The sequence below is a fragment of the Moschus berezovskii genome, chromosome 6, assembly GCF_049115385.1.
Source record: "Moschus berezovskii isolate FMDL1 chromosome 6, NW_MosBer_1.0, whole genome shotgun sequence".
Taxonomy (NCBI): Eukaryota; Metazoa; Chordata; class Mammalia; order Artiodactyla; family Moschidae; genus Moschus; species Moschus berezovskii.
This window is the reverse complement of record NC_142465.1, coordinates 44,112,775-44,135,135: the sequence shown is the minus strand read 5'-3', so window position 1 is coordinate 44,135,135 and position 22,361 is coordinate 44,112,775. Positions and strand designations below refer to the sequence as shown.

General features: G+C 38.4%; 1 pseudogene; it reads left to right on the top strand.

Moving 5' to 3' along the window:
• Positions 1-21,015: 21,015 nt before the first annotated feature.
• The window catches only part of LOC129536017 (dihydrofolate reductase pseudogene), a 52,576-nt pseudogene continuing 51,230 nt past the window's right edge, over positions 21,016-22,361 (top strand).

Genomic DNA, 22,361 nt, shown 5'->3' with positions numbered 1-22,361 from the left:
GTTTTCTTCTTGAGGGCATTAGCTAAGAGTAAGAAAGAAGGTGGAGTGTTGGAGCTTGAGGAAAAGAAGGTAGTGTGAAATAATTATTTCAGAGAATAGGAAAACAAACATTCCAGGATAGAATGTATGATTCCTGATCAAAGTTCAGCCCTCCCTTGAGATCTATGGTCATGAATATAAGGTGAGGTCAGCTATGTTTTTTCCAGTAACATTTATTTGTTCAAGTATTCATAGAGGAATAGCTGGGATTTACCAGAGGTGAAGCTTTTCCACACATGAATTGAATGAAGGAGAGAGATGCATGATAGTCATGGGTTTTCTCAATTAGGTAATTTTAATTATTGACCATGTCATCTAAGCTGTGTAACCATAGCAATGAGAATTAGAGGGATATGATTGACATAAGAAAAAGAAGTAAAGAAGTAAAAGTCTCAAGAAGGACAAAGAGTCACTGGAGTAGGAGAACTAGAATAAGTAAGTTAAATGGGTAGGAGTCTAGGAATTGAAATAGAAATCCTGGCAGAGTTTGAGCTTTTGAAAGTTATAAATGTCAAGTTAAAACTGTGGGTCTTGATAAATGAGATAAAGTTATAGAAAAGAAAATGCAAGTGAGGCCAAACAATTGAGAAGCCAAGGGATCAGACAGATTATCTAAGTAAATACTGAATCAGCAAGGACTACCCCACAGTAAATGTGGGGAAGAAGAAAGGGAGCTAAGACTCCAGTCAACCTGAATGAAAGGGGAGTGGCTGGAGATTGGCTGGTGATACTCTGAGGAGGGTGCAGTTGATAAAGCTTGTTGGCATAAACTTCAAAAGATCTGTGCATTTGAAAGGGAAGGATGGAGGCAGTTTGGAAGCAGCATATAGGAGGCAAATAAGATGCACACCTTCCTCTTTTCTGAGCCCTGAGGTAAGTGGAGGGAAAACACAAATAAATTCTCCACTCTTGAGTTCTGCCTGGAGTGCAGCATCAGTAACAAATGGCCAGTTTCATTTAGGAAAAAAAAAAAAATGTTCAGAAAAGAAGCTACTGAAAAAGAGGGGTTGGCTACTAATCAACCACGTGTTCCAAAGGGTACAATGGAAGGGCATTGGAGGGTGGAGGCTGGTGACAGCCTGGGTCACAGGCTCTGCAGCATTAGCTTGTAATCCACACGGGAGAACATTTAATTGAAGACCCAGCCCACACACAGACATGCACTTAGGTAACTAAAAGCAGTTTCACAAAACAACAATTTCCTATTTAATATGTGTGATGTACTCTGACCAGTTGCAATCATTTGTAAACAAAGATAATGTCATTTTGGATCCACTAACTAATATTCACAAGTGGTTGATTGTTTATAGAAATCCAGGGCTAGAAAACACTGCACTCAGTTCTGTTTTTCCTTCAGGTTCTCTGAGAGGTTTCCCTGTGGTTTTACTAAAGTGGCTCAATTATTCATATTATTTCCTTGTTTATTTGCTTTGTGATGTTTTTAGTTTCCCTGTTTATCTTTCTAATTATTATTGTCCAAAGTCTCTAAAAAGTGAACTCTGTGGAGCAGGGGCCTGTCTTGTCTGACTTTTTACCACTAGCACAGCACTTAGGTCACAGACTCTTGATGCAGTTGTTCAGTCACTCAGCGGTATCCAACTCTTTGTAACCCCATGGACTGCAGCATGCCAGCCTTCCTTATCCTTTACCAACCCTTGGAGCATGCTCAAACCCATGTCCATTGAGTCGGTAATGCCATCCAACTATCTCATTCTCTATTGTCCCCTACTCCTTCTGCCTTCCATCTTTCCCAGCATCAGGGTCTTTTCCAGTGAGTCAGCATTAGGTGGCCCCATTAGGTGGCCAAAGTACTGGAGTTTCAGCTTCAGGACCAGTCCTTCCAATGAATATTCAGGATTGATTTCCTTTAGGATTGACTGGCTTGATCTCCTTACAGTCAAAGGAACTCTCAAGAGTCTTCTCCAGCATCACAGTTTAAAGGCGTCAATTCTTTAGTGCTCAGCCTTTTATATTGTCTAGCCCTCATGCCCATACATGACTACTGGAAAAACAATAGCTTTGACAATACAGGCCTTTGTAGGCAAAGTGATGGCTCTGCTTTTCAATACACTGCTGGTTTGTCATTCTTTTTCTTCTAAGGAGCAAGTATCTTTTAATTTCATGGCTGCAGTCATAATCTTCAGTGATTTTGGAGCCCAAGAAAATAGTCTGTTACTGTTTCCATTGTTTCCCCATCTATTTGCCACAAAGTGATGGGACTGGATGTCATGATCTTCGTTTTCTGAACGTTGAGTTTTAAGCCAGCTGTTTCACTCTTCTCTTTCACCTTCATCAAGAGGCTCTTTAATTCCTCTTCACTTTCTGCTGTAATGGCAGTGTCATCCACATAGCTGAGGTTACTGGTGTTTCCCCCCGCAATCTTGATTCCAGCTCGTGCTTCATCTAGTCTGGCGTTTCACATGATGCACTCTGCATATAAATTAAATAAGCAGGGTGACCGTATACAGGCTTGGCTTAGTCCTTCCCCAGTTTGGAACCAGTCCGTAGTTCCATGCCCGTTTCTAACTATTGCTTTTTGACCTGCATGTAGGTTTCTCAGTAGGCAGGTAAGGTAGTTTGGTGTTCCCACCTCTTTAAGAATTTTCCACAGTTTGTTGTGATCCACACAGTCAAAGGCTTTGGAATAGTCAATAAAGCAGATGTTTTTCTGGATTTTGTAGCTTTTTCTATGATCCAACAGATGTTCGCAATTTGATCTCTGTTTCCTCTGCCTTTTCTAAATCCAGTTTGCACATCTGGAAGTTCTTGGTTCAAATACTGTTGAAGCCTAACTTGAAGAATTTTGAGCATTACCTTGCTAGCATGTGAAATGAGTGCCATTGTGCCATATTTTGAACATACTTTGGCATTGCCTTTCTTTGGGATTAGAATGAAAACTGACCTTTTTCAGTCCTATGACCACTGCTGAGTTTTCCAAATTCACTGGCATTGAGTGCAGCACTTTCACAGCATCATCTATTAGGATTTGAAATAGCTCAGCTGGAATTCCATCGTCTCCACTAGCTTGTCTGTAGTGATGCTTCCTAAGGCCCACTTGACTTTGCACTCCTGGATGTCTGACTCCAGGTGATTGATCACGACATCGTGGTCATCTGGGTATTAAGATCTTTTTTGTGTAGTTCTTCTCTGTATTCTCTCTACGTCTTAATATTTTCTGCTTGTTAGGTCCATAATATTTCTGTCCTTTATTGTTCCCATCTTTGCATAAAATGTTCCCTTGGTATCTCTAATTTTCTTGAAGAGATCTCTAGTCTTTCCCATCCTATTGTTTCTCTCTCTCTCTCTTTTTTTTTTTTTGCATTGTTCACTTAAAAAGTCTTTCTTGTCTCTCTCTCCTTGCTATTCTCTGGAATTCTGCATTCAGATGGATATACCTTTCTTTTTCTCTTGCCTTTCACTTCTTTTCTTTTCTCAGCTATTTGTAAGGCCTCCTCAGACAATCATTTTGCCTTTTTGCATTTCTTTTTCTTGGACATGGTTTTGATCATCACCTCCTGTTCAATGTTATGAACTTCCATTCATGATTTTGCAGGCACTCTGTCAGATCTAATCCATTGAATATTTGTCAGTTCCACTGTATAATCATAAGGGATTTGATTTAGGTCATACCTGAATGGTCTAGTGGTTTTCCCTACTTTCTTCAATTTAAGTCTGAATTTTACCATAAGGAGTTCATGATTGAAGGCACAGTCAGGTCCTGGTCTTGTTCTTGCTGACTGTATAGAGCTTATCCATTTTTGGCTATAAAGAATATAATCAATCTGATTTCAGTATTGACCATCTGGTGATGTCCATGTATATAGTTGTCTCGTGTTGTTGGAAGACAGTGTTAGCTATGACCAGCACATTATCTTGGCAAAGCTCTGTTAACCTTTGCCCTGCTTCATTTTGTACTTCAAGGCCAAACGCACTCTACATATATATTGAATGGATCAATTCTCGAAAATACTAACTTTATATGTTCTGGCCTAGAAAACACCTAAGTTTTCCCTAGACCTTAACTAAGTTCACTAAAAAAATATCCTCTAGAGAAGTATAAAAAGTTTTCCTTGACATCTTTTTGCTTAGGCTATACATCAAATAAAAAAAAAGAAAGAAAGAAAGAAACTCTACTATGTATTGACAATCTGTCCCTTCATAGTTGCTTCCCCCTACCCCTTCCACTGTATTTTGTGACCATCTATAGACTGCATGTCCTCTGGCTTCCAGCTATGTCTGGCCTGTAAAGGTCCCAACAAAAGACCCAGAAGTAAGGGAGTGGGAAGGTGGGTGTTTATTTGCCAGGCTCTCTGACTCTCCCATTGTGGACTCAGATCGTACGTGTTCCTTGCTGGGAAGCTTCCTCAGGTTTCTGCCACTGCTCCTTCTTTTACCCATTGAGGCCCAGAGGTGATATCTGCCCTCTCCCCAACCTCAGCCACAAAACCTTGTATCATTCTCTTACCTCTGCCCAAGCCTCTCTAAATGTTATCTTCCTTAAATTCTCTCCAGTCATCTCATTTGAATGCACCATTTGTCTCCTGCCTGGATCCTGATTGAAACAGAAATATATTTTATTTAAATTATGAGCCATTCTAGGTGCCTCTGAGTTTAAAAGTCATGCCAAAGGCATTTCTGAACAAGTCTGTAGATGTGTAAGAAGATACACTCTGCACATCCCATCTCTAAACTCAAAGAGTTAAGAGGGTGTTTTGTAGCTACAGGCAATTATTCTATTATTACCATAGCAGTGTCATTCCTTCAGTCAAAAATCATTTACCAGCCATCTACTATGTGCCAGTCTATTGACACAAAGTCAAATAGGTCACAGTGCCTGTTTAAGGAACATAAAATGTTCTTGTGGAAATCCTAACTTGTGCCTGGAATTCAAAGCAAAATGAGGGTTGAGAGCAAGCTTTAAGAACAATATTATGAGATATAGAAATATTCAATGTGAACACTCAGGAAAGAGCAACTAAATATATCAATACTGAAATATCTCAATTTGATAATTAGATATTTAGTGTTTTTACATATAAGAAACAAAAATGCTAGGTCTTTTTGAAGCAAAAAATTAGATGTTGTTTGACACAGAATTTTAAAAAAATCAGGAAGAATGTATGCATAGGTATATATATTTCTTTCTTTGAAGAACTAAATAAAACAGATATAAAGAGAAATGAGTTAGTTAATTTGAGGCTAATTTTTTCAGATTAGTAAGGGATTATCTTCTGAGTAACATTCAAAATAGGAAGCGTTTGCGCTTTTAAGATACGTTACACAGAGATTTTTATTACGGTCCCTTGAATTTATTTTGTGGTATACACGTCATTTTGGCCTGAACCACTTATAGCTGTGATAAACATTTTCATTCTGCCTCAAAGGAATATTAGCATGACTCATGAATTGGGTTTTCAGATAAAAAGATATTAGTGGAAGTTTCCAAAGTAAACCTTATATTCTGACCTTAGCGGCTAGCTTACTTTTCATCATGAGTAAGGAAGTAGATTTATAATTTAGTGTTCTTTAAAATATGTTAAATGTTTTCTCCATATTTCTTTTCTGTAAAGTGGGGAGAAGCCAAAATTGATCCTTCAATACTTGTTCATAAATTGTTAAATTTACATAAATTAATTGGCAAAATCGAAAACATACTCATGAAAATTAGGCAATATTCAGTATAAAGAAAACAAAAACCTCCTTTAAAACTCATGTTTAGATGACAGTGATGTTTGATTTATTATATTTCTGTTGAAGCTTCACAAAAACTTTTCTTTTACTTTCTTTGCTGGAAGTTAGAAAAACATATCAATTAAAGTAAAATAAAGAGCTTGAAGTTGATTATATCTCTGTGTGGCTAGTATGCTTGGTATAAAATGCGGGTAAAATTGTTTATCTGTAAAGGTATGCTTCTCATAGCAAAATTCAGACTTAAACTAAATAAAACTGGGAAAAACAATAGGCCAGCCAGGTATGACTTAAATCAAATCTTGTAACAATTTGTAATAGAGATAATGAATAGATTTAAGGAACTAGATCTAGCTAACAGTGTGCCTGAAGAACTATGAACAGAGGTCTGTAACATAGTACAGGAGGCGGTGAACAAAACCATCCCAAAGAAAAAGAAAAGCTAGAAGGGAAAATGGTTAGCTGAGGAGGCTTTACAAATAGCAGAAGAATGATCAGAAGCGAAAAGCAAGGGAAAGAGGGAAAGGTACATCCGATTAAATGCAGAGTTCCAAAAAATAGCTAGAAGAGACAAGAAGATCTTCAATGAACAATGCTTAATAATGGAAGACAATAACAAAAGGGGAAAGACTAGCAATCTCTTCAGGATAATTGGAAGCATCAAGGGAGCACTTTGCCCAAAGGCGGGCACAATAAAGGATAAAATTGGTAGAGACCCAATAGATGCTGAAAAGATCAAGAAGAGGTGGAAAGAATACATGGAAGACCTATACAAAAAGTATCTTATTGAACTGGATTACTATGATGGTGTGGTTAGTCATCCAGAGCCAGACATTCTGGAGTATGAAGGCAAGTGATTCTTAAGAAGCTAATAAAATCTAATGGATGCAGTGAAATTCCAGCAGAACTATTAAATCCCTAAAGGATGATGCCATCAAGGTTTTGCATTCTTTATGTCAGTAAATTTGGAAGACCCAGAAGTGGCTACAAGACTGGAAAAGGTCAATCCTCATCCCAATTCCTAAGAAGGCTAGTACCAAAGAATGTACTAAAAACTTTGGACAATTGCACTCTCTTCTCATGCTAGTAAGGTAATGCTTAAAATCTTGCATGGTAGGCTTCAGTGTTATGAGAACCAAGAACTTCCAGATGTCCAAGCTGGGTTTAGAAAAGAAAGAGGAACTAGAGATCAAATTGCCAGCATTGGTTGGATTATAGAGAAGGCAAGGAAATTTCAAAAAAGCATCTGTCTCTCTTACATCGACTATGCTAAAGCCTTTGACTGTGTGGATCATGACAAACTGTGGAAAGCTCTTAGAGAGATGGGAATACAAGACCATCTTCCTGTCTCCTGAGAAACCCATATGCAGGTCAAGAAGCAAGAGCTAGAACTCTGTTTGGAACAACTGATTGGTTCAGGACTGAGGAAGGAGTACGGACAGGGCTGTCTGCTGTCACCCTGCTTGTTTAACTTGTATGCTGAGTACATTGTGAGAAATGCTGGGCTGGATGAGTTAAAACCTGGAATCAAGATAGGCGGAAGAAATATTAACAACCTCAGATATGCAGATGATACCACTCTAATGGCAGAAAATGAAGAGGAACTAAAGAGCCTCTTGATGAGGGTGAAGGAGGAGAGTAAAGAGCTGGCTTAAGACCAAATTAAAAAAAAAACTAAGATCATGGCATCCGGCCCCATTACTGCATGGCAAATAGCAGGGGAAAAGGTGGAAGTAGTGACAGATTTCCTCTTCTTGGGCTCCAAGATCACTGTGGGCAGTGATTGCAGCCATGAAATCAGAAGACAATTGCTTCTTGTCAGGAAAGCAATGACAAATCTAGACGGTGCGTTGAAAAGCAGAGACATTACCCTGCTGACAAAGGTCCATATAGTCAAGGCTGTGGTCTTCCCAGTGGTTACGTAGGGTTGTGAGAGCTGGACCATAATGAAGCTGCTGCTGCTGCCAAGTCGCTTCAGTCATGTCCGACTCTGTGTGACCCCATAGACAGCAGCCCACCAGGCTTCCCCATCCCTGGGATTCTCCAGGCAAGAACACTGGAGTGGGCTGCCATTTCCTTCTCCAATGCGTGAAAGTGAAGTCGCTCAGTCGTGTCCGACTCATAGAGACCCCATGGACTGCAGCCTACCAGGCTTCTCCGTCCATGGGATTTTCCAGGCAAGAGTACTGGAGTGGGTTGTCATTGCCTTCCCCAGGACTATAAAGAAGGCAGAATGCCAAAGAATGCCTTGAACTGTAGTGCTGGAGAAGACTCCTGGAAGTCCCTTGGAAAGCAAGAAGATCAAACCAGTCAATTTTAAGGGAGATAAACCCTGAATATTCACTGGAAGGATCGATGCTGAAGCATCTGATGCAAACAGACAACTCATTGGAAAAGTCCCTGATGCCGGGAAAGATTGAGGTTAGAAGGAGAAGAAGGCATCAGAGGATGACATGACTGGACAGCATTACCAATGCAAAGAACAGGAACTTGGGCAAACTCCTGGAGATGGTGAGGGACAGGGACACCTGGTGTGCTGCAGTCCATGGGGTTGCAAAGAACTGGACACGACTGGGTGACTAAACAGCAGAAAAAACAAAGGTATGCTAACACAAGGTACCTGTGAATGTGACCTTATTTGCCTACATGGTGCCTTTGTAGCTATATTCAAGTTAAGATGAGGTCATCCTGAATCAGGTTAAGTTCTAAGTCCAATGACTAGTTACCTTATATGAAAAGATAAATTTGGGCACAGGCACATACAATACACTTCTATCATCTTAAGCCACCCAGTTTGTGGTACTTGTTTATGGCTGCCTTAGGAAACTAACACCAAGGTTTTCAGAGATGACTAGATCTTTCTCATTCATAGCTAAAGCTGAATACACATTGTTAAAACAAGAAAGCAAAATATAAATAATTATGAGAAAACCACAAGCAAAGCATGAACCTGAGTAGTTACACTAAAGGCTTCTGGAAGTTCCAAGGTAAAACATTTATTTCACATTCAGCAGTGATTTAAGTCTGGCTCTCGAATGATAAGAAACACACAACTCCTCTTAAAATTTTATTACTTCAGAAGATGTTAAAAAAAAAAGAATTAATATGTATAATCCCTATTATTTACCAGATCAAGTAAAAGACATTCTTTTTCTAGTATGAAAACTAATCATTACAGTGACTCTGAGATAGAAATGATAGCATCTTCCTTTTCCAAATAAGGAAATCATAAAGAATTTGCCTAAGTTATAGTAGTGATAATGTCCAAGGTAAAAGTATTTCCCACTGTTCTGAGTGCTGCTGTTCCTAACCCAGAATCCCCGTGTTTTGTGCAATGAATAGGATATATGTGCATTTACTTATATCTATTGGTATATATTTCTCTTCTCCAGATATATATTAAAGATACACACACACACATATCCTTGAAATAAACATATCATCAGATACAACATTAAGAAGTAGCTAGTGTATGGCAAGCCACTCCAGTACTCTTGCCTGGAGAATCCCATGGATGGAGGAGCCTGGTGGGCTGCAGTCCATGGGGTCGCTGGGGGTCGGACACGACTGAGCGACTTCACTTTCACTTTTCACTTTCACACATTGGAGAAGGAAATGGCAACCCACTCCAGTGTTCTTGCCTGGAGAATCCCAGGGACAGGGGAACCTGGTGGGCTTCCGTCTATGGGGTCACACAGAGTCGGACACGACTGAAGTGACTTAGCAGCAGCAGCAGCAGTGTATTGACATCTTATATTTCTGATATGTGAAGTATATGGAATTATTAAATTTTCCCTGATGTCTGCCAAACTTGAAAAAAGGCATTGATATGAAATCACAGAATGTACATGTCAATTGAAACCAAAAAAGCACAACGTGAGAGTAGTGAGTTAAGTTTTATTTGGGGCCAAATGAGAACTATAGCCCAGGAAACAGTCTCTCAAAGTGCTGCTCTAAGAGCTGCTCTGAAGAGGTAGAGGCGGAAGCAGTATAGATGTGATATTAGTGAAAAGGGATACATGCAATCAAGAACAGATTTTGACAGAAGGTTGCTGCTAGTCACGAGGAGCATATTCTCTGTTAATGATTTTAGAGCTTTTTTAGATATGAGGAGAAATAAGAAATTGAGTTCATAAAGTTTCACAAAAATATCTATCTGAAAGCCTGTTTTGCCAGTTTTTCCAGGAACACAGACTGCTTCATTCCTGATCTCCCTGAACTCCTGTCAGGGTGCATTGAAGGTCAGCAACTACTGTGGCTATTGACCTAATCCTTGCAGAGGCAGATGACAAGTGACAAATTTTAGTTGGCATGTAGAAAATACTTTGGGCTTGAAAAATTCACAAATATTGTATGATATACCACAACTACTCTGCCCAAACCAGCACCCTATCTATCATTTCTATTCTTTATATCCCTGTTGCCCACACTTTCTGCCTTATATATTTTTTTGGTATAGCACAATTCTTTTTAGCAGCATTATAATTGCAAATCTGTGATAAATGGACAATATAAAAGCATGGAAACAAACTGGCATTAATAGTGTAACAATCCCTATTGTGCTATATTTGCATCAGAAAATGCAAAATGCACTTTTTATAAAGCACAAATTTTATGTTCTATTTTTATTTTCATCGCCTTGTATAATATTGTAAGATTATTGTATGTCCTAATTTGCATTATAATTTTTACTACTTAAAAGTATAAATATGGCAACTTTGCATAGTTTATTAATTTTTAATTTTTCCTTATATAAAAAATCATCTAATAGTGGGACAACCATTGCCAATCATATATGAAATATGAATTTTACCCCTTTTGATTATTTTATAAACATTCTATATTTGCCTAATAAAAGACATGTGATACTGTACTATGCATAATTTTATTTTAATGCTGTTTCATATCAGCATTTTCAAGTTTTGTTTACATTTTTAATATTGGCAAAATTTAGCACATTGACTAAACCCTATTGCATATGGAACAGGCTTTTGCCTTATTTTGCCTTCTATCTCTCCCACCCTTGTTCTCACTTTCTCTGTCAGTGACAAATTCACACAATTTTTTAACATGGCAATAAAATATAACTTTCATGCAGGAAAAAAAGTGATTTGTCTATGATCACACACTAGTTGTAGCCAGCCAGGCTCTTCTGTCCATGGATTTCCCAGGCAAGAATACTGGGGTGTGTAGCCATTTCCTTCTCCAAGGGATCTTCCTGATCCAGAGATCAAACCCGTGTCTCCTGCATTAGCAAGAGGACTCTACCACTGAGCCACCGGGAAACCCTTTATGACTTATTATGGCAGATCAACAATATTTGAAAAACATTTTCAGAAATAAAAAAACAAAACTTGAATTTGCAGCACACAAGCAACTATTTACAAAGCATTTACATTGTATTTATAACTATTTACATAATATTTGCATTGTATCCGTCATTATAAATGATATAGAGATAATTTGACGTATAGGGGAGGATATATTAATATTGTATGCAAATACTATTCCATTTTATATAAAGAACTTGAGCATCTGTGGATTTTGGTATGCAAAAGAGGTTCTGGAACCAATTCCCAGGGATAGCAAGGAGAGGGAGATGGCATTTCTTTCGAAGTTCCAAACACACTTCTGTCCTCCAGACCTGCAAACAGCTGCTTCCCTGAGATCTCCCAGCGCTCCTCTCATAGGCTGATTCCATTGTTTTCTTTATCTCATTATCTAGCTTCAGTTCTCTCATGTCTGCTCTCACAGTTTTAACAAGGTTTTTGCTTGTTTCCACATATCCCCTTTCTCCCTTAAATTTCCTTTTTTTAGGTATCATGCTCTTTTTTTCAGGTTTACAGTGTTATCTTATTTTTCTGAGGGTATTATATATATATATAGTGGTTTTCTTTTACTGCCTGCGTTGTTTCTGTTTCCTTTAACATTTCACTTTCTCTAATATTCTCAGAAAGCTTGCTTTGTTCTTTGTGTTTTACATGAAAATCTCTCTACAAATGTGTGGAAATTATTGTCTTGCCATTTAAGGTATTTAAGTGTGGGACACTAAAAAGGTAATTGAAAATTCTGTGTGCATGGAGGTAAAGCTTATCAGCTGAGGGGTTCCTCAGAGAGCGATTGAGTATTTCAGTGTTGGGAAAATGTACGGATAAGCTGGGGCAGTGATGTATATGCCTGTCTGCACTCTTCTTGAAGCCTCCCCATTATTTGTTGACTTTTACACAATTTTCCTATTTTAGCACAAGATCTGGGCTCCACAATTAAGAACTTCCAGTGAATTTCACATGTTCCCTGAGATACTGATTTCCTAAACCTTTTACATAGCCAGGTGGAGAGTGGGTGGGGCCATGTTAAGGCAATCATATTTCCCATTAGAGTCAACAGCCTCGATTTACAATCATTGCCCCAGTATAATTAAATAGCACCCCGCCTTCTACTCTTAAATATGTCCTGGTTTGGATGACAAATTACTATTTGGTGTTTTCCCAACACTTTCCGTTTTTAATCAGGCATTTCATGAAGTCATTATAGTTAAAAAAAAACTGATACAAAATATTAATTTAGAGTGACAACCTCATTCTTATTAAAATTAAGATTTTTCTATGAAATCTTTATATAAATTTAATGTTTTCCCTAACAGTTTATTTTTTTTTATAAGTAAACATTCTTGAATGTTTCACCAGACTCATGTAGATGTTTGCCAACCACCCTAAGGGCCATATGCATTGTTATATTTGTACATTCTCTAGACTCCTTTATACTTGATGAGGGTCTGGACTTCTAGTGACTGGTGGAAGTTAAGCTTGTTAGCTTCTTCCACTAATAAAGCAGTGGCAGCTACCATTCAGAGGGAGCCAGATAAACCTCCGTTCCGTTCCGTCCGTTCCGTTCAGTCGCTCAGTCGTGTCCGACTCTTTGCGACCCTGTGGACTGTAGCCTATCAGGCTTCTCCGTCCATGGAATTCTCCAGGCAAGAATACTGGAGTGTGTTACCATTTCCTTCTCCAGGGGATCTTCCCGACCCAGGGATCGAACCCCACAGAAACTAGTTGTTTGGAAAAACAGTCTATAGAATGGGGAACTTCCCCTAGCTTCTGTATAAGGATTCCCAGAATTGCCCCCTGCTTTTCAGCCACATACAAGATGAATGGCTTTTTCAAGCTGTAGAGACCCAGAGCAGGGGCTGTGGTGAGGGTTTGCCTGATATCTTTGAAAGCTTTTCCTGTTCTCAATTCCAAAATAAATAATGGTTCTGTATCTGGGCCTTTAGTGGCTTCATATAGAAGTTTATTTATTAGCCCAAATTCTGGAGTCCAAATTCTAGAAAATCCTGCCATGCCCCAAAAGATACAAATATGTTTCTTTGTTTTTTGAGTGCTTAGACCTAATATAGTTTGTTTTTTATATGGAGATAACTGTCCACTTTCAGGGTGTATTATAGATCTCAGATCATTAACTTGTCACTTTATGATTTGGGCATTTGAGATTTGTGTGTTTGTCTGAAAGACTCTGTAACCCTGGGCCCCAAGGAAATTAAGGACTGCAATGGTATTTTGAATGAGACCTCCATGGAGGGGCTACATATAAATATATCATCTACATACTGTAGAATTGCCTCTTTTTTAGATTTATTTCCTTCAGTTCTTTTCCTAGGGCCTGGGTAAACAAGCATGAAATGTGAAAGTGAAAGTGTTAGTCATTCAGTCATGTCCGACCCCTTGGACTGTAGCCCCCCAAACTCTTCTGTCCATGGAATTCTCCAGGCAAGAATACTGGAGTGGGTTGCTATTTCCTTCTCTGGGGGATCTTCCCAATCCAGGGATTGAACCTGGGGCTCCCACATTGCTAGCCAATTTTTTGCCATCTGGCCTATCAGGGAAGCCCATAACTCACCAGGCTCCTCTGTCCATGGAATTCTCCGGGCAAGAATACTGGAGTTGGTAGTCACTCCCTTCTCCAGGGGATCTTCCCAACCCAGGGATTGAACCCGGGTCTTCTGCATAGCAGGCAGATTCTTTACTGTCTGAGCCACCAAGGAAGCCCAAGGTGCTTCCCAGCTGGTACTAGTGATAAAGAACCCACCTGCCAGTTCAGGAAATAAAATGAGACATGGGTTTGATCTCTGGATTGGGAAAATCCTCTGGAGGAGAGCATGGAAACCCATTCCACTATTCTTGCCTGGAGAATCCCATGGGCAGAGGACCCTGATGGGTTACAGTCCATAGGGTCACAAACAGTCGGACACAACTGAAGCAGAAGAAACAAGTATGAACTGTCCCTAGGCAATACTATCCAGATATGCTGTTGCATTTGGCCTGAGTTGGGGTTAATTCACTTGAAGGCAAACAGATATTGCAATGAGGGGTGAACTGGGATACAAAAAGAGGCATCCTTGAGGTGGAGTATAGTAAACCATTCATTGTCCTCAGGGACTTAGGCTAATATATAAGGACTGGCCACAAGGGGATGTATAGGGACCATTGTATCAGCTACTACTCTAAAGTCTTATACGTTCCTATTTCCCCGTTTGGCTTAATGACAGGCAAAATAGGGATATTGCACAGAAACTGGCAGGGTACCAAGATAAGAATTTATCTATGAGAGATTGTTTTCCGCTTTATGGGATATTGTCTCTTCTTAGGATAGATGGCTTCTGGCCTAAGGCTAATTCTTACAGATTGGACTTTAAGGCCCCTTATGGGATTTCTTTATCATATACTGAAGGGTTCACTGCTTGCAGAATATGGCTGGAAATAGGACCTTGCTCTGATAACTATTCTGTCTTGGTCAGAGTCAAGATAAAGAGTTGTTTGGGGCCTCGTAACCATAGTATGGACCCAAGGGAGCCCAGAAGGTCTCTTTCTGGAAGGGAGGTAGTACAGTCATGCACAACTATTATTAAAAAGGCAGGTGAAATCAACCACTGTTCAAACTGTCAAGTGAGAGACCCAGTATAGTAACAGGTGTGAGGCTTTCCATTGGCACCAGTCACAGTACAGTTTTTGGAGGAAAGACAAAATTTGAGAAATCAAGACAGAGTAAGGCTCCATATCAATTAAAAATCAATCTTGTACCTACCATGTCAAGGACTATGTGGGACTCCTGGATGAAGATAGACCTCCCACTGGGGGAGCCATCAGAATTCCCGGGCAGTCTCAGTCATCCAGCATGGCCATATCAGGAGCAGGAGCCCCTCTTTCCCTCTGGGACCAAGGGCAGTCTGTCTTCCAATGATATGTTTGTTTGCAGGCAGAGCTGGTCCAGGGGGGCTCTTACTGGCATTCTCGGGCCCAGTGGCCAGTTGACTTGAATTTGAAGCATTCACCCTTGTTGGTATAGATGGATAGTTGAACTTCCTGGGCTCTCTTGGTTGTCCTGAAGTCACAAGGCATGGCTGACAGCAACAGCTATCAGTTTTGCATGAGCCCTGGCCTCATATTGGATTCTCTCTTCCTCCTTAGCTTGATCTCAATTACTAAATATCCCAAATGTCACCTCTATGAGTTGGGGCAAGGGGGTTTATGGCTTTAATTGTAACTTTTGGAGTTTCCACCTAATATCAGGGTCACAGTGGCTCATAAAATATTGTCCTGGCAGGGACTGATCTTCCCAAGTGAAGGGATCAATGTTTGTATATTTTCTAAAAGCTTCCACAACCTGCCTATTAAAAAGGGTTGGATTTTCTTTTTCTTCTTGAGTCACTCATTTAATCCTTTCATAATTAACTGGCTTTTTTATATACTTTCTCACTCCTTCTAATGCACATTGTATCAAGATCTTTATTAGAAATCATACAGCTTATTTTGCATTCCAAACATATTCTTTGTGAGTGATTCTAGGAAGGTTGCTTCAAATCTATAAATCTCAGTGTCCTCATCTGTAACTATTAGTTCTCACTCTTTAAGAATGTAATGACAATTAAATAGTATAATGTATGTAATATGCTTAGTACTGTGCTTGATAACATAATAGGTACTTGATAAGTTCTAGCAAGCTAGTGGCTTGCATTGCTTTGTACTATATCTTTTAGCAGACTAGTTGCTATTCGACTTATGTTCTTTTGGGCATGTTATACTGTTTAACTCAGAAAAATGTCAGCCAGGCTAATGTAGCTGGCAATTTAGAACAAACTACTAATTTTATGATGAGGAATATATAGAAGAATTATTGTTTAGTTAAGTAAAACACTGCTTTCTTTCTATCTGTAAACTTTACTCCAAAGAGAGAAAATGTAGAAAGATAATATATGAAAGAAAACATGACCAAAAAAGTTGAGATCAACCGTAAGAGTATACCAAATAATCAGTGGTTCTCAAATTTTAGTCACATTTGTTCAACTTAAATATAGTATAAAATACAGTACTAGTTTTTAAAAGCAATTTATTTTCCTGTATCCAACTGCAATAAGTCATGATTTGGTGGTCCTGTGGGAGAACCCAGGAGTACTTACAGTTAATAAGCACACTATATGTGCAGCAGGTGACTAGTGGACTACATTTTGAGATAACTGAACTGAACTGAATTGAATCTTGCTAGGGCAAGACATTAAAATTCAGTAAAAAATACTCTCAGTTCAGTTCAGTTCAGTTCAGTCGCTCAGTCGTGTCCGACTCTCCGCGACCCCACTGGCCTTCTATTACATGATGATGTAATGCACACGCTTTTAGTTGCAGATGAGACAGCACAGCCATGCAATGCAAACACTGAAAGATAGCAATATGTGAAACAAGCACATGTGCTAAGTCACTTCAGTCATGACCAGCACTTTGCGACCCTATGGACTGTAGACTGCCAGGCTCCTCTGTCCATGGGATTCTCCAGGCAAGAATACTGGAGTGGGTTGCCATACCAAGCACATCACAGCCCCAAATAAATTTAACACAGTTGTGTACTAACAACTCTCAGAAATAAAATCACAACTTTGCAAAATCATTTGGGAAACTTGCACTCAATAAAAATAAACAGATAAGTAGAATGGCAAATACTTTCAACTTTCAGTTTGCTCCAGTAACTTATCTGAAAACGTAAATCAGTTAGCCGTCACAACAACTCTAAGAGATAGGGACCTTTAATAGTCTAAAGATGAGAAAACTAAAGCACAAAAAGTTATGTAATTAATTTAGCTTGAGGTCTCACAACTTACTAAGGTGGCAAATGCAGGCACCTGTTTCCAGAGATATGCTCATGATGATGTTTTAACTAGCTTCCTGGAAGGAAGAAGATAGACTGACTTCAATTCTAATATTTATTCTTGGCCATTACATAGCTTTATGTATTTTACAGACATTAAGGTTTAGTGTTCCTTTAAATATCTTATATTTTTTTCTGTTTCTTTCCTAACTTTTCAAGTGTGTGTATTTGAGTTAGTGATGAACACCAAGAACAAACTGAACAGAGATTAGCAAGGAGGAATGATACTTTGCTGCCTATATAGATTTCAGAGCAAGACAAACCTCGGATATCCTAAGTTCTTTTTGACCTTAACGAGCTGTTCTAGTCTCAAAAGTGGATTAGTCTTCCATCATACTACTTAATGGTATGAAAGAACAGCATTAGAATCTGCATTGTTATCCTATGCAGTGCTGAAGGGACAGTTTACTGTGTTCACATTTAGCACTCTACTTTTTCATGAGAGAAACAAAATCTTATTTTGAAGGTATATTTCTCTATTGCTGTTCAGTCTCTCAGTCATGTCCAGCTCTTTCCAACCCCATGGGCTATAGCAATCCAGGCTTCCCTGTCCTTCACCATTTCCTGGAGTTTGCTCAAACTCATGTCCATTGAGTCAGTGATGCCCTTCAACCATCTCTTGCCCCCTTCTCCTCCTGCCCTCAATCTTTCCCAGCATTAGAGTCTTTTCCAACGAGTCAGCTCTTCACATCATGTTGCCAAAGTATTGGAACTTCAGCTTCAGCATCAGTCCTTCCAGTGAATATTCAGTGTTGATTTCCTTTAGGATTGACTGGCTTGATCTCCTTGTTGTCCAAGGGACTCTTAAGAGTTTTTTCTCTATTATATTATACCAAAATGGTCACCAAAACAAAGATATCTGCAATGGTCATCTTTGTTGTTGAAAGAATATGATTCTTGAAGCTACTTGAATGTTTCCAGAAAGTTCTAAACTCTCTTTTCAAATTTCACTCATTCTGGTCTTTGTTTCCTTTTGTGAAATAATACCAATGACTTACTGTTTGCTGATCCAATATTATTTCGTATCTTGCTCAAGGTGCCTTGATATTGTTAACTACTTACCACTCTTAGCACCTAAGATGAATAATTTTCCTGTATCTTTCAAAATCTATCATTGTATTTTACACTTGACTCCATCTTTGGCTCTTTATTCCTACTTCTGAGTCCTATTGCTCAAGTTTGCTTTGACAATTTCATAATTAACAATTAGATCAGTTGCCACGTAAGTTAATGGCCACAAAGTGTGTGACTTCCTAAATAATTTTTCACTGCATTAAACTTTTGTGTCTTAAACCATTGTTGGATACATAACTGCCTTTTTATGTGTTTCATTAACTAAATTTTTATATGCTTATTTAGAAACACAGCTTGTAGGGTGAAATGGACCCCTGAAATGCCTTCCGTTTGCACATCTTCTTGAAATTTACCTTCCATGCAATGTTATTTCTGATAATTCCAGCTCACATAGTTCTGCTTATCCTTAAACATCTTTTAACACTTCATTTTTCAGCCATTGAGCTTTAGCTTTTTGTTTTAAATCTGTTCATTTTCTTTACTCAATCATACTATAAATTCATGGGGAATAGAGATTTTATATCCTCTACCATTATATCTCCTAGAGTGTCCTTTTTGGGCACTGGGTAGGTACTCATTAAATACTCATTGAAAGTTTTTAATCATATTGTTGAGTTTTTTCCCCATACTTTGGACTGGACTCAAACATCACTTAATACATAGCCTTTCTTAGTAAAAAAAAAAAAATTACAAACTAAGACTTTTTATCTGGTTACTGGCCTTTAATTATACTAACTACAACTTTTAAGTTGCATTACTGATCCAAAGAAAATACTGACTGTTGGTAATTTTCTGATCTGTCATTGATGAAATGTTATTGAGTAACATTAGTCATATTCTTTGTCAGAATATAACTTGGTATTTGGCAGCTATACCATCAATTAGCATTACTGCTGATAACCTCTATTTATATACCAAGTAATTTGTTTTTCCATATGAGCTGAAAGAAGTGGAGAAGGAAATGATAGTTGCTCATTGCCACAATCATCTGCAGTAAGAAAAATAAAGAAATATTTTTTAAACTTTTGTAAAAATCTATGTTGTAAAGTACATATAGCCATGCATGCATGGTCATCTTGGGATGATTTCTGTCTACCATTAAGTATCAGTTGATTTTTATTGCCCAATTTTAATCTAGGTCTTTGGTGCTTCATTTCTTACCTAGATTTTTGGAAGAGTCAAATAATCCAAGTCTCCACACCAGGGTTCCAAGAGCATTCACAATGCCAAACCAAAGAGTTGCTAACTTAGCTTATTTTTCCCCTTTTCTGAAATGCATTCTAATTAAGCAAACTCATATCTCAATGCTTTTAATCCACTTCTTAAAAAGGAGTTAAGCATTTATTTAATGTCTACTATGTGCCAAGCAATGTGGTGGGCTTTCCTCATAAGTTTATAAATGAGAAAATAATAAGCTCTCAATAACTTAGACCAAAATAAAGTAAGCATAGTTCTTTAGATAACAAAGTATTGGAGCTTCAGGTTCAGTATCAGTCCTTCCAATGAATATTCAGGGTTGATTTCCTTTAGGATTGACTGGTTTGATCTTTCAGTCTAAGGGACTCTCAAGAGTCTTCTCTAACACCACAATTCAAAATCATCAATTCTTCAGCTCTAAGCTTTCTTTATAGTCCACCTATCACATCCATACATGACTACTGGAAGAACCGTAGCTTTGACTATATGGACCTTTGTCGACAAAGTAATGTCTCTGCTTTTTAATATGCTATCTAGGTTTATCATAGATTTTCTTCCAAGGAGCAACCGTCTTTAATTTCATGGCTGCAGTCACCATCTGCAGTGATTTTGGAGCCTTTTTTCCTTTGAGACTTTTTAAGTTATCTTGATATTGACAGAGATGACTTTAAAAGTCTCAAAGGGAAAAATTAATTTTTAGTACTTTAAGTACTTTATAATAAACATGCAACCAGTAAGAAGAATCATCTAGTTTGAAATTAGACTATTAAATTATCTGTATTAGTAGTATGAATTTTGTTCACCTTTTCCCCTAAAAATAAGAATTTTAGAGGTTTCTTCCATTAATTCGACCTCTTTTTTCATATTTACCCAGACTATCATTTGGTGTAGGCAAATACAAATACAATCCCAATTTCAAAAAAAAGTAAAAGGAATTCATTCTAAGCTTCAAATACACACACACACACACACACACACACACACATTTATTTATATGTAGGCAGTCCGTCTAGTCAAGGCAATGGTTTTTCCCGTGGTCATGTATGGATGTGAGAGTTGGACTGTGAAGAAAGCTGATCACTGAAGAATCAATGCTTTTGAACTGGGGTGTTGGAGAAGACTCTTGAGAGTCCCTTATACTGCAAGGAGATCCAACCAGTCCATTCTAAAGGAGATCAATCCTGGATGTTCATTGGAGGGACTGATGCTAAAGCTGAAACTGCAATACTTTGGCCACCTCATGAGACGAGTTGACTCACTGGAAAAGACTCTGATGCTGGGAAAGGTTGGGGGTGGGAGGAGAAGGGGACGACAGAGAATGAGATGGCTGGATGGCATCACCAACTCTGTGGACATGAGTTTGAGTGTACTCCGGGAGTTGGTGATGGACAGGGAGGCCTGGCGTGCTGTGATTCATGGGGTCGCGGAGAGTCGGACACGACTGAGCGACTGAACTGAACTGAACTGAGGCAGGAAGATAAAGAACATTTTTGATGGAAATTTGAACAACACTTTTTGTAAGTAGCAAACACCAAAGGTTTTTATCTAAAGAGTCATTATTTTTAAAATTTCAAACTAAGTGGAAAGAAAATAATAATTAATGGCTTAAATCAGATTTAGAAAATCTAACATTTTAATTGATTTAATGCCTTCTATATACAAGTTAACAAATTTTAAAGATAAAGCTTGTTCGTCTGCTAAACTGCATCATCACTCTGTCCCAAAGCATGGGGCATCAGCAAGAACAGGGACTTGCCTTAGCTCTTGCTCAGGTATGAATTCAAGCATTCCTCTTCAGTAGAAGTTAAAGAAAATTTGGTGATGATGGGTAGGAAGATGTGGTTCAACATTCCAGAGAAGAATCAATCTTTAAAAGGCAGAATTAATATAATTTCAATAGAGAACTCAAGAAACCTCCATAGGGAGCTCATTTTCTTGCCAAAAGTCTGGATGATGCCTTAGAAGTTATCAAGCAACCATCATTAACAAATAAACTAGACACGGTTTGAATAGCAGGAAGCAGTTCTGTATAAGGAAGCCATGAACAAGCCAGGCCATCTTAGATAATTTGTGGCAAAAATCATGCAAGAATTTGAAAGTGATGCATTTTTTTCTAGAAAATGATTTGAAAAATTATAAACTTCTCCCAGAATATCCAGGTGTTCCTTCTGTCCAGGAGGAGAAAGCCATTAAGTACAAATTTGAAGTATAAGAAAAAAGTTATTAAAGTGAAAGTGTTATCTATTTTGATCTGTCTTCAAAAACCATAGACATCTATCTATGTCAAAAAAAAATTATGCATTTTTTGTTGTAGAGACATTGTTGACTTTAAATCAATTATTTCTAAGCAATGTATTCTTATTCCCCATTCATCTTTTTTTATTAATTTTTATTGGAGTATACTTGCTTTATAATGTGTTAGTCTCTGCTGCACAGAAAAGTGAATCTGCTATGCATATACATGTATCCCTTCTTTTTTTAATTTCCTTCCCATTTAGGTCACCACAGAGCACTGAGTAGAGTTCTCTGTGCTTTACAGTAGGTTCCCATGAGTTATCTCGAATTTCCTTCCCATTTAGGTCACCACAGAGCACTGAGTAGAGTTCTCTGTGCTTTACAGTAGGTTCCCATGAGTTATCTATTTTTTTAGTACTGTATTTCTCATTGTGAGCTTCCTTAGTGACAGCAGTAAGGGATCTGCCTGCAATGCAGAAGATGTGTGTTCAATTCCTGGGTTGGGAAGAGTCCCTAGAGAAGGAGATGCTAACCCACTCTAGTATTCTTGCCTAAGAGATACCATGGACAAAGGAACATGGTGGGCTACAGTCCATGGATTTGCAAAAGAGTCAGACAAAACTTAGTGATGAAAAACAAACAACAACATACAAGTTAATACATATTAAAGATAAATCTAGGCATTATTCCCACTAGCCTTCACTCTTACATCAAGGCTGTATATTGTCACCTTTTTTAACTTATATGCAGAGTGTGTATGTGTGCCTGCTAAGTCACTTCAGTTGTGTCTGATTCTTTGTGACCATATGGACTGTAGCCCATCAGGCTCCTTCTGTCATGGGATTCTCAAGGCAAGAACACTGGAGTGGGTTGCTGTGCGCTCCTCCAGGGGACCTTCCCAATCCAATAATCAAACCTGCATCTCTTACATCTCC